The 13,035-nt window shown below is 45.6% G+C and overlaps 1 long non-coding RNA gene and 1 other non-coding gene across 2 annotated transcripts in view; both read left to right on the top strand.

Moving 5' to 3' along the window:
- LOC116586775 overlaps positions 1–13,035 on the top strand; it is a 292,442-nt gene that overhangs the window by 56,459 nt on the left and 222,948 nt on the right. The gene's annotated exons all lie outside the window — the stretch shown is intronic.
- LOC116587410 lies at positions 12,799–12,907 on the top strand. The gene has a single exon (XR_004284425.1). It is a non-coding gene; the product is annotated as a U6 spliceosomal RNA (small nuclear RNA).

Here is a 13,035-nt window from a genome sequence, read left to right as displayed (position 1 = left end):
GTCCTCGTGGCAGTCCCTGGTCAGATTTAGCCTAGCCTCTGGCAGCTGGAGGCCTGTGGCAGGTGATAGTCGTTGAGCAGATTAACTTTGCTAGCTTGATGTAGTAAGACTGGGGCATGGCCTAGATAGATTAAACTCAGAATCAGCTGATATATGCATATGGAAGACATTTAATACATGATTCAGTAATTGCTCAGATGGATGCCTGAGGTCAGCAAAAGAATCTAGGAAAACAGATAGAATTCCAGGGTGCCCAGTTCTAGCCTTTGACAGGCGGTGTGACTTGGATAACTCGGCCTTGCTGAGCCGCGACTTCCTGACCTGTAAAATGAGAGCAATACCTGTTTCACAGGATGTTGTATGTAGACTGGAAGAGCTCATGCGTGTGAACGTGTGGAGGACAGTTAGTTTAATTTTCAAATTATAAGAGGGGTTATTATTATTTTATTAACATTATCATTCACGTCCCTAAACAAACTTCTCTATCTCCTTGGGCAGAAAGGAAGGGAAGCATAAATTCTTAGGATTCTAAGTGGCCAAAAGAGCCAATCGTGTCAGATTAGATTTCCCATTCACCAAGCAGGGACACTGCCTTTCTATAGTGGAGACTCTGGAGCTTGATAAAGTTTCCTTGTCTGGCTGGGCCTAGACGGGCTAGGCTGGCTGAGGTACCCATGCCAGAGGGGGACTGAGCCTTAATTTATCAGTTGGCCTTTTGAGTGTTATGTCAGGTTGGTTGAGGGTCCTTTGTCTTGGAAACCTTCTTGAGGCTAAAGAAATGGCTCTGACACTGACCCCGCACTGAAGACCTTCCCAGGGTTCAATCATTTTTTCATTTAGCTGGCATTTATTATGCTACTGTGTCTCAGGCACTGTGCTGATTTTCAGGGTACCATCATAAACAAGACACATACTGTCTTTGCTTTTATGGAAGCTACATTCTAACTTGCTGTGGATGGACTTCAGGGCATCCATGAACTTCCTAAAATTGGATACAAAATTACATGTTTTTTTCCTCCCTTGGGGAAATGTTTGTATCTTTGATAGGATTTTCAAAGGGGCCCAGGACTCCTCCGAAAGGGTTAAGAACCATAGTCTGGTGGGAAAGATAAGCTATTCACATGAAGCAGTAACTACAAGGCAGGAAGTGTCTTGTAGAGTATACACTGTAGGAGTACACTGTGTACAAAAGAGGGAGCGATTATCAGCTGGGCTCTTTGGGGAGGGCAGAGTGGAGAAGGATATGTCTGGCTTGATTCTTAAAAGATGGGAGAGTGCAGCTCATTGCCTCTTTATTGCATAACTCCTGGAGAAAGCATTTATATCATGGTCTATTTGAATAGTGTCCCTTGGAGTTGAGCAGTGTACAGCCTGAATAGCCTTATATGGCCACACTAACTTGACTAGGGGAGAGAAACCATCTTTGTGTTGGTGAGTTATGGCTTTTTTTTTTTTTAAGGATTTTATTTATTTATTTTACAGAGAGAGAGAGAGAGAGAGATCACAAGTAGACAGAGAGGCAGGCAGAGAGAGAGGGGGAAGCAGGCTCCCCACCAAGCGGAGAGCCGATATGGGGCTGGATCCCAGGACCCTGAGATCATGACCTGGGCTGAAGGCAGAGGCATAACCCACTGAGCCACCCAGGCGCCCCGAGTTATGGCTTTCCTGAGCAGGTTATTCCAATTACTCCTTTGTCATATCTCACCAACAGAATACGAAGACTAACAGGAGAAACACCAAAGAAAAACTCTGTCATATCACTGCTTGGGGAGCAACCTTAAGTGTGTGAATAGAATCAATTTTCTTATTTTTCCATGTAATTGCTTGAAATCCTCACATGACAGGATGCCTGGGTGGCTCATTGGTTAAGAGTCTGCCTTCGATTCAGGTCATGATCCCAGGGTTCTGGGATTGAGTTCCACATTGGGCTTCTGGCTCAGCGGGGAGCCTGCTTCTCCCTCTGCCTGCCACTCCCCCTGCTTGTGCTTGTGTGCTTGCTCTCTCTTTCTCTTTCTCTCTCTGGCAAATAAGTAAGTAAAATCTTAAAAAAAAAAAAAAATCCTACCATGACTTACTAAAGCAAACTCAGAGTCTCCCATCACCCCTTGACTTATTCCAAACCCCAAGGCTAGCTTACGTAGCCTGAAGGGTTATTAATCTTCGTTGGACACCTACTGAGGAGGGAATTGGAGTATGGTCAATCTTCTAGTGATATAGTTTCTCATTGGAGCATGGTGTGGCTGGTGAAGCATAGTTCTGCAGCATTCTTGGGGGAGGCTTTGGCTCAAGTCTGGTCATGGTCACACTAGGAACTTAGGCTTTCTCAGCTTGTCTTCACTTGCTCCAATCAAAGTTGTCAACAGCATCATCTGCTATGGGCTGGCTTCAAAGTCTACCCCTTCTCCAGCCTAGAACATGGATCTCACTTTCTCACCTCTGACCCCTCCCCTGGTGTGGGGCTGCTTCTTTCTCAAACCCTCAAAAGGTAGGTTTATTACATCCCTACCTAAGAACAGTTGAGTACTCTCACAACATCTCTGTTTTGAAGAAAGTTCCCGGCAGGGATTTCTACCATAACATAGCTGGTAAGAAAGAAAAAGAAACTTAGCCCAAGCTCACTCTCTGGTAGACAGTCCTCTTATGAGCTCTCTCTCTACAAACAAGTTTCTCAGGAAAGGTAGTGCAATGGGAACATCATGAGCTTTAAAGTACGAATTTGGATTTGGAGGCTGCATCAGATCTGTGGCATTGCACAGCTTATTTAATCTTCTCTGAGCTTTAGTTTCTTCCTCTCTGAAATCTTTATATATAATTACCCACCTCAGAGGGTTGTAACACAGATTAAATAAGATGATGCATTTAAAGCAAACACTGTGCTTGGCTTAGAGGTAGTACTCAATAAACTTTATCTAGAAGTAGTAGCAAGAGATGGAGAAGAGGAAAAATAGAAGGAGGAAAAAGAAAATTGGACAAGTGGCTGGAATGGCAGGAGCCATAGCAGATAGTCCGCACTCAAGGTCGCCCTAATGTAACTCCTGTATTATACACCAACAGCCATCTTCCCTATAACTTCTTTCTCTCAAAAGCAGAAGAAATTGTAACCAGGGATTTCTCTCAGGTCCAGTGTCTTGGATGCCATTTTGTCTTTGGGAATTTCTATTTCTTGGCTTTCTCAGTAGATGAGAGTCCTCTGATGCCCTGAGCTGACCTTCTCGGCTGTGAGGTTTCAGTTATCCCCACCTCCACACAGCCCAATGCATCTTCCACATTCTCCCTAGTAGGCTTTCCTGAGAACCCCAGCCAGCCTCCCACTCAGCTTCTCACAGCTGATCCTTCTTGTTTATGGCTTGGAGGCATTGGTGTCCTTGGGCCTACTTTCTGTTAGCTCTGTTCTGCTAAGGCTCATTGTAGGGATTAAGAGAGCTCTTCCTAGGAGACTTAGGCCCTCCAGTGGGGTGTCTTGTGGGACTGGGGCCTATAGCCAAGGGATGACCCCAGTGACATAGCAACCATAGCAGTAGGAGTCACGCTCTGATTGGCCCCCTACTCTGTCCAGGCAGTGACCCAGAGTGTGTTTCAAGTAAAATTGGCATTTATGTATTGAGCTCTTCTTGGCTCCTGTTGGTCATAGAGGAGTGCTGTGCTATGCACTGATCTCCCCCATAAAAAAACAGAAGGAACTAGAATGCTCTGTGCTTCTCTAGGGTCTAGCAAACCCCAAGATTCAAGCAGACCTCTGTTTTGCACCCTGAATCCAATTATGGATGTGGTATTACTTGGTGCCTCCATTTCTCATGGTATCTACCCAGACCCCAGATCTCATGATAATTAGAAAGTAGTTCCAGCATGTCTAGAGGTGGGGGGGAGGGGCACTCTGCCTTGCCCTCACTTACACATCAACATTAGTTTTGTCACCTTGAGCAAGTCACCTTCTCAATTTTTTAATCTGTGAACTGGCAAAATGGTAATGGTTGTGATAAGATGACTTGTAGGCCCTTGACACAGTACCTGGCAGGTAGTAAGTGCTTAGTAAACATTTGTTACTGTTCTCCTTTGTTGCTTGAATAGCTCTTTTAATTTCCCAAAGCTTTCACACACCTCTTACTTAAAATCTCAAGCCTAATGGAAACTCTTTGTGGGAAATCAATCTCACTTGACTGTTGAAGAAACCGAGGCACCGAGAAGTAGGGTGGCTTGACCGAGATAACACAGCAAGCCTGGATGAGGTCAGGTCTCCTGACTAACAGGGTTCTCCCTCCTGGACCCGAGAGAATAAATCCAGGGACTTCATCATCTACAGGCACAGCCTATACTTGAAAGTTTCCACAAGAAGCTTTGCTCCTCTGGCATACGTTGATGTCTTGGTAAGAACTTGTGGTGAAATCTTATTCCTTCCTCAAAGTCAGGCTCAAATATGGATGATGTAAAGGAAATTCTCCAGCTCCCCAGGCTGAATTAATCCTTCTTGCCTTGTATTTTGGACAAATACCTGATTAGGCACTTGATATCATACCATAACTGAATTGTCATTGGCCAGGAATTTTGTGAAGTAAAAAACAATGTCTTATGCATATCTGTGTCCTAAATACTTCACAGTAGGTGTTCCCTAAATATCTACTGAATTAATTCTACTGATAATGGTGCCACTGTGAGCCCACTTGATCTTATAGCAACCCTATGAGCTAGGTTCTATTATTGTCCCCATATTTGGGACAGGAACACTGAAGTCTAGGGAATAATGAAATTATTACTTAACTTCTATTCCAGAAGCTGTCCAGGTCTGCCTGCCGAGAGCAGGAGTAAGAAGGAGCTGGGGAGTTCTGAGCTGAGTGGAACAGAAGAGCCTAAAAAAGACTCATTTCCTCTGTATGAAGTTAAAAGGCAAATGGCTTCAACTCCTCTGAAGTGCCTCTCTCCGAGCAGCCCCATGGTTCAGCCATGTATGAGGTTGTAGCATGTTAGAAAGCCTTTGAGAAATGGTATCTCTTCTCGCGAAGTTGACCTTTTCCGGGGCCCATGAGCCAGCTGACCTTTGTATGCCCCCTCACCAACAGTGGCTGAGGGCTAACTCTTTAGTAAACATTCCTTGCCTATTGCTGCATCAAATATATGGAAGTTGCCAGTGTGTGATTGGGACCAGGAGTTAGATCTCCAGAAGGGAGATGCTACATGGAGAAATACCAGTGATAATTTAAGTGGGATTGAACATATAGGGGCACATATAATGGATAGCTGGAGCTTCTGGGTTGGAAAGTAATGAAGAAAGGGCATGTGCTTAAAGCCTTCAGAGCAGGTCACATAACTGTGTCTGGGTATCAGGATCATCATGGCATGTCTCTTAACCCAGGTTCCTGGTTAAGATCAAGGAAAAAACCCATGGTTCCTGATGGCAGCATTCTCTCCAGAAAGGCCTAGATGCAGCCTCAGAATCCTTTAATACTTAGTGGTCTGTGCAATCATGGAGTTGTCCATAGAAGCCAACCAAGACCTTTGAATTTTAACTTAGTTCTCTCCACATGGTTCCTTCTTGGGAAGGAATAGGAGACTTTGGGAATCCTTCCCAGGAAATATAGGGGTTTGTGTCTTTGTTGGATGTCACTTAGGATAACTTGGGGTCTTGGAAAGAAGACTAAATCAAAGATATGAAGTCAGGATCTGGCCTCGACGTTGTCACAAAGGAATTAAGTGATCTTAGGCAAGGCATCACCTTCCTGGATCTATATGCCTCATCTGTAAAAGGAAGGACTTGAGAGGAGTGCATGATTGCCATGGACCCTCTTTTAGTAGTGTGGCTATGTTGAGAAAAGCATGCCCTTGTTCCTAGGGGGCAGTGTCTATATGCCCCACATCACTAAGGGTAGACACGTGACAATCACACTTCTACTCTCCACTCCCATGCCCATAGCTTCCACTGGTAATATGGACCCTGTGTAGATTTGGTCTTAGAGTCATTTTCATTCTTTTTAGCAGGTGGTATACAGGAAGCCACTACCAACTGAGGTTTGCAAGGAAAATGAAAACCATTTGCCATTTGTTGTGGGTTAAGTTGTGTCTTTCCAAAACTTCACATTGAAGTTCCAATCCCTGGTGCCTCAGAATGAGACTGTATTTGGAGATAGGGTCTTTACGGAGGTAGTTAAATTAATATGAGGTCAACAGGGTGGGCCCTAATTCAATATGACTGGTGTCCTTATAAGAAGAGGAAACTTGGGGGCGCCTGGGTGGCTCAGTGGGTTTAGCCTATTCCTTCGGATCAGGTCATGATCTCAGGGTCCTGGGATCGAGCACTGCATCAGGCTCTCTGCTTAGTGGGGGAGCCTGCTCCCCCCTCTCTCTCTGCCTGCCTCTCTGCCTACTTGTGATCTCTCTCTCTCTGTCAAATAAATAAATAAAATATTAAAAAATTAAAAATATTAAAAAAATATTAAAAAAATATTAAAAAATTTGGACAGAACAATGTACAGAGGGAAGATGATGGGAAGACACAGAAGAAAATGGTATCTGCAAGACAAGGAGAGAGTCCTGGAACAGATCCTTCCTCATGGCTTTCAGAAAGGAAGTCCCCCTGCTCACAGCTTGATCTTGGACTCCTAACCTCCAGAACTATAAGAAAATGTTCTCTGTTGCTAAAGTCACCCCCTTAAGGGTATTTTGTTATGGCAGCCCTCGCAGACTCATATACCATCCTTGCCTATATGGAATCTGGCAGAGAGAAGCAAACAAAAATACAAAATAATCAGAGCAGTTCATTTTGTCCTCATTCCCATTGTCAAAGTCTGGCCTTGAAGACCTGGTGAGTTTGGGGATTTTTGTCAAAGAACTATAAAAGTAGAATGTGGAGAGTTATTCCCCTATTTCCATGGGCTTGAGTAAGCTTGAATTTCTCTGAATCTCATCTCCTCATCTCTAGAAGGAGATCTAGATTGAAGCAGATATTTTCAGATTCCTTCACAAGCATAAAAAGTCTTCATTAAAACAAAATTTAGGCAGACATTTCATAGGTAAAACCTAAATAAAAATGAAGCTGTTGTGATGAGGTAGAAGTGTTGGGGAGGGGAGCGTCTTAAGACTGTCTTCTCTCTATTCCCTAGACTCTTAGCACAGCTAAAATTAAAAGGACCCCATCCCAAGTCAGACATTCTGCAAATCTGAGAGTCTAACATCTGAGTCTGTTGGACTGTGGGATGCTTGAGAGAGGAGCTGTCTCTTAAGTAACTTACCATGATGCCAGGTTATACAGCAGGCACTCAATTCATGTGAAAGGAAGGAGGGAGGAAGAAACAATTGGGAAAAAAAGGAAAGAGTTACAGATGTTGCCAGAGAATTCTGGAGGTGGTCTGACCAGTTCTGCAGATGCATCTTTAAGAAATTCTATTTTGTTTTCTTAGGAGAAGTCTCCTGGAGCTCCCTAGCCATCGGGCAGAGCCTGTTGGTTCACCTAGAACCTCCTCACCTTTTCTAGGGACAAAGGCCACAAACTGAAACTAAATCAGGCACTGGAGAAATAGGGGTGGCTGGAAATGGACTAAAATCTCCCCAAAGCCAAGGGTTAAAACATTTTTTTTTTTTTTTTTTTCAGACCAGTTGGGGTTTACTGGCTGAGGGTAGAAACTGGGAGCCTGGAAGCCTGGGGTTGGAGGTTGGTTTTCTTCTCAGCTCCTAGCTAAGGGTTTGGCATTTCACCTGCTAGATGGCGCTGTCCTCTAAGGAAAAACGCCAGCTCCGCTCCACTGGGGCTCAGTCCAGGAAACAGAATAACTGAAGTTGAAAAGAATTGATGGGCTAGAGGTAGAGGAGCTGGGAACCCTCCTTCCCCCTAACCCACCCCCCTACCCTCGCCCCCAGCGACATCTCCTTTGGTGGTTGTTCTGGTTTCCTTTACAGTTCTTATTTTGCAGTGTGGGTGTTTCACACACTCCCATCTGAAAAGTCTCAGGGCCTTTTGCTCCTAACAAAAGTGAGTAGGAAGTGTGTGCGTGTGTGTGTGTGTGCGTGCACACACATGCATTGTGAGGAGGGCAGGGATGGTCACTGAGCTTCTGCCCCAAGGCTGCAACTTACAAATGACATGTTCCAGCCCTGGTCTTTGACCTTGACTTAAATGAGATCAGTTGGAAAAAAAAACCAGTCCGTTCTTCATTCTGCTCACCAAGCTGGACCCCTGAGATTGCTGGTGGCTTTCTTTACTCTGAAGCCTTCTCGCTTAGCTCCAGTCTGCGGGGACAGACGACATGTGGGGACTGAGACTCCCTTTCCCCAGGCAATGTTAGTGTTAGACTGACAGGCTGGCTCCATCCGGGTCTGCATGTGAAATCAGGGCCACAGCCTGCAACTACTCCCACTCTATCAGCAGCCAGAAGGAAGGAAAACAAAGATAAGGGGGGGATGGAAACCAGGAGGGGACCCAAGAGGAGAGAGGGGAGGGCTGAGGAAAGGCAGGAGACAAGGGAACAAAGACCAGAGGTGAAGGGTGAAGGGGGTGGGGAGAGGCCAGAGGGACAGGAGGGACCAGGTGTCCGTAAAGAAAGGAAGGGCCATAGAGAGGAGCCGTGGTGGAGGAGAGAGGGTGGACCAGCGGGGGTCAGGGGAAGACAAGGAAGCTGGAATGGAGCTTTTAAAGCCGGGAAACTGCGCAGGCAGGGGGAAGGAGGCTGTGCCAGGCAAACAGGAAAACAGAGGGAGAGGAAGTCGAGTAATTAGAGAAAACCTGACCAAGGGCCTGAAAGGAGGAGAAAACCACTGCGATGGGGACATTGCAGAAAAGCAAGGCAGGAGAGACCGTGGCAAGGAAGCACTGAAGCAGATGGGGTGGGGGGTGGTGGAAGCAAGCAGCAGAGCAGCGAGGATGTGGAACAAGCAAAACACAGCACAGCTGAGCGTGAGGGAACAGGGAGGGAACCATGAAAAGAATGCTCACCTTATAGTCATAAAAACTGGAATGTGTGTGTTTTGGCCTGCAGCCATTGTCCAGGAAACACAGTGTGGCTTTTAAGCGCATTGTGGAGTGGTTCGTCCACACGTTAGTAGCGTGCCCTGGTCTGCTGCTTTGAAATGCAGCTGCTCTGAGCTGCCCGCTTGGCGGCCGGCAGCCTGCTGTTGGGGACATCCGATGCAACCTGCTGTCTGTACCCAGGGTCATTCCTGCTCGATTTATGGTGCTCTAAGTTCAGACACACCAGCTTCTCTTCCAGAGCAACTGCTTTGCTTTGGGGGCTAAGAGTTGAGATGTGTATCATGCTGGTGACCTGCTTGCTGTCTCCTGAATCAGTGATTCCTTTGAGGATGTTTCTCAGTGGGGCTGATTCTGGGAGAGCAGAGTGGGAGGCACGTTAAAGGCAATGCAGGATGGATGTGAAGGCAAGGGCCCCTTGAGTCTGACAGTCATAATTCTGCTCCTAGTTTTTCCATTTTACTGTGTAAACCAGCGTATATGTTTTAAGTCTCTTCTAGCCTCAGCTACTCGTCGTACAATTGGGCTCATAGTCTCACCGATCTGATAGGGTTCTGATGACACCTAGGGGGTGATCTGTGCAGCTGGCAGGGTGGCTAGTTCATATTAATGCTCACTAACTGCTAGCTGTTGTTCTTTGTATTATTATTCAAGACCAGATAACGCTGTGTTTGTGTGTGTGTGTGTGTGCGCACGTGTGTGCATGTGCCCGCGCCAATATGTGTTTTGGGGAATCAGTCCTTGAATGCAGAGTAAGGGCCTTAGATTTGAAGGTGTCTCAGCAAAGGAATGATTGTTTATGAAGGTAGAACCAGCAGTGACATGTGTGCTGCTTTGAGAAGTAGGAAGACCATTTTGGTGACCAAAGCATGTATGAGATAGTAAGAAACTGGACTAGGGATTGGGGGAACTGAAAAAAAAATAAATAAATAAAAGAGTATTTTGAGAGGCAGCCCAAACCTGAAGATCTTCATGATGGACAGGTGGTGGGAAATGGACGTTTTACACATGACTTCAAGGTTTATGGCCGTAGAACAAGGTCAGAGGGAGCTTTCAAGCTAAGAATGATTTTTAAAAAAATGTTTTAAAAAGATTGTAAAAAACAAAAATGAAAACAAAGAAGAACCTGTGACAAAGACCATATGTGGTCTGAGAAGCCCAAAATATTTACTATCTGGCCCTTTATAGAGTTACCACAACTCGGTTCCACTTAGGGATCAGAAGAAGAGTGTGCTCCCAAATTGGGAAGTCTGGAGAGGTTTTAGACAGAGTGCAATGTCCTCAGAAAATTAGAGGATTGGGACTAAAGCATTGAAACCCACAAGAAATACTAGCTTTTGCTATTATTGAGAACATAGAGGCCCAGGGATGGAAAGGAACATGACATATGCTGAAACAACAGTAAGATGGTGGATTGGTTTGGCAAATAACAGTAAACAAATCTCACTTGTAATTATTGCCATCACTATTATGACTCTATTGCTGTCATTGGGACTTGGGGTCTGGTCTTGGGACCCTGGTGTTCTTAAAGCATGAGGTTTGCTAAGATCCCTTCCAATTCTTATTTTTTTGCCCATTTCTCCCTCCTTCCTCATTTTCCTTCCTTCCTTCCCTCTATGTGGAACATGCTTAATTCTCTTTGGCATTTCTGACAGCAGGGCCATTTCTTCTCCATCCTCTTTAAAATCCTGATCGTGTAAGAACTGGTTCTATTTTTCCCTTCACCATTCCCAGTGATCTTGCTTCCTTTTGCAGCCCCTCCCCCTCCAGGCACTTCCAACAAAAGAGTCAGGTCATTTTTCATGCGGTATCAGCCGGAGTGTCAGCCTCCAAAGCGCTTGTCCTTGTTTCTCTGAGTGTCGGAAGTTCTCTCTGTCTTCCCACTAGGACTTTCTGAGAGCATGGAGTGGATCCCAGAATTTCTAATCCTTCCTGCTGCAACCGAGCGTCTTCCCACACTTTGTTTGAGAAAAAAACGATTGGGGTGGGGGGTGGATGGGTGGGAGGAAAGCCAGTGAGGGAGCAAGGCACGCAGCTCTGGCCAGCTCAGGCTGGGGTCTGTGCTGATGGACCAGCTGTGCCCTCCCTGTTACTCAGGGCTGTCTTGAGAGGCCAGTCAGGGGACAAAGATTAGGGTCATCAAGATAAGACAGAGCATATTCAAACTGGAAGCAAAAAGGGGCTGTTTTTCCAATAGTAAGTAATCAGGGAACAGGAGGATGTAATTTGCAGATTAGGAAAGTGAACAAAGAACGTAAAATTAACTTTATAGCAAAGAGGAGCGCAGTCTGTTTGAAGAAATAAACCTCCATAAAGCATTATTGTTGATAAAATCAGACTGTTGATTTAAACTAAATAGGAAATACGACCAAGTCAGGGAGAGGATGGGGGCTCAGTGGAAGCTGAAGTTGAAACTTCAGGAAGAAATGGAAGGGTGGGATGGGGGGACCTGATGGGGCATGGTACCCATGCTGGGGGAGCCACGTAGGACCAGAGCATGGTACCCATGCTGGGGGAGCCATGGAGGACCAGGGCAAGGATGCGTGTGCTAGGGGGAATTGAGAGGAGGGTTGTGCCTTACCAGGATGCCCAAGTCACCTTCACTTAGGGATTGTCTTCATTTGAAAAGTGATATTGATTTCCAAGAACTGGTAAATAACAGATACGGTTTTGTACACATGTGGTCCCTCCTTACCCCTCTCCTGTTTTTAATTCTCGAATACCCACAAAAGCTCATTTGAAACGCTAGCAACTTCCTATTTGAACACTAGTTGTTCATACCAAAGCAGAAGAGTCCCAAAGCAATGCCTTCGATCCTCAGGTGATTAGAACAGGGCTTCCATCCCCTTCCATCAGAGACAAGTTGGCGAGACTAGGATAATGCTCCCAAGGTGGGAAATCTAGCTCTGTGCTGGGAGCTGCCCTTTATTTCCCCATGCCAAACCTTCTTGGCCCCACACTGCCTAGCATGAGAGACAGATATATTGTTTTTACTGTCTTTGACCTGCTAAGGCAAGCTCTTCCCAAGACAGGTTTGGAGAAGCATCCCTGTTTAGTAGTGTATTCAGAAGTCGCCACATGCCCCTCCCAGTCCATTTTTCTCCCTTTTCTCTCTTGCTCCCAACCCTGGAAGCTGCATCTTGGAAATCCATCGTCTTCTGGCTTTCTGTAGAGTACAGTTTATGGGAGGTCCCGGTAGGCACAGGTAGGCTAGGAGAGAGAGCGAGAGAGCAGAGCCTTAAAGGTCTAGATTCCCTCCCTACCAGGTTGTAGGCTGGCGGTGCCTTTCTCTACCAAAGGTCAGAGTGAGTTCAGGGCACTGTCCTTGTCTGTTCAGGTACAGGGGTATTCATGGTACCCTGATAGCTGCTACACTTGGATTGCTTCACCATCCTTTGTTGGCTTCCTTTAAATGTGTCCTTGTGTTTAACAGTCCCTTCGTTAAGCTCTCTTCTAATGCCCCCGTTTGAGTGTTGTACCATTCTTGTAGGCCTTTGAAGGATATAAGTAATGAGAGCTCCTACTTGAAAATCAGAAGGCCTGGGCTACAGCTGAGTACCTATTACAAGTTGACTATGGGACCTGGGCAAGTTGCTTCTGCTTTTGGCTTTAGTTTCTTCATCTATGAAATGGAGATGATGGTGAGACCATCTTTCAGTTAAAGCATGCTATAATTCTGTTTCCACTAGGGGTGTAGTGGGCAGGGTTTGGAGGAAAATAAGCATTTTGAATCCTGGTTTTTATATTTCCTAAATGTGTAGCCTTGGCCAAGTCTCTTGATCTCTTTGAATCTTGGTTTGCATTTTCAGTAAAACATGGGAGGTAACGCTTCCCTTGAAGCTGAAGGGGTACTCCCTTTGGCAGCACGTACAGTAAAATTGGAATGATACAGAGGAGGTTCGCATGGGCCCTGTGCGAGGATGACATGTAAGTTGAGGGGGAGGATTAAATAAAATTGCATGTTTGAAAGCAGCTAGAATCCCTCTCATTACATGGGAGGCATTCAATCCATGTTAGAACCTTTCTTTTCTTTCCCGGCTTTCTTAAAGGGAAAATGCCTGAGCACGAGGAGACAGAAATTTGTT

The sequence above is a fragment of the Mustela erminea genome, chromosome 3, assembly GCF_009829155.1.
Source record: "Mustela erminea isolate mMusErm1 chromosome 3, mMusErm1.Pri, whole genome shotgun sequence".
Lineage (NCBI taxonomy): Eukaryota > Metazoa > Chordata > Mammalia > Carnivora > Mustelidae > Mustela > Mustela erminea.
This window is presented reverse-complemented; position numbering and strand designations above follow the sequence as displayed.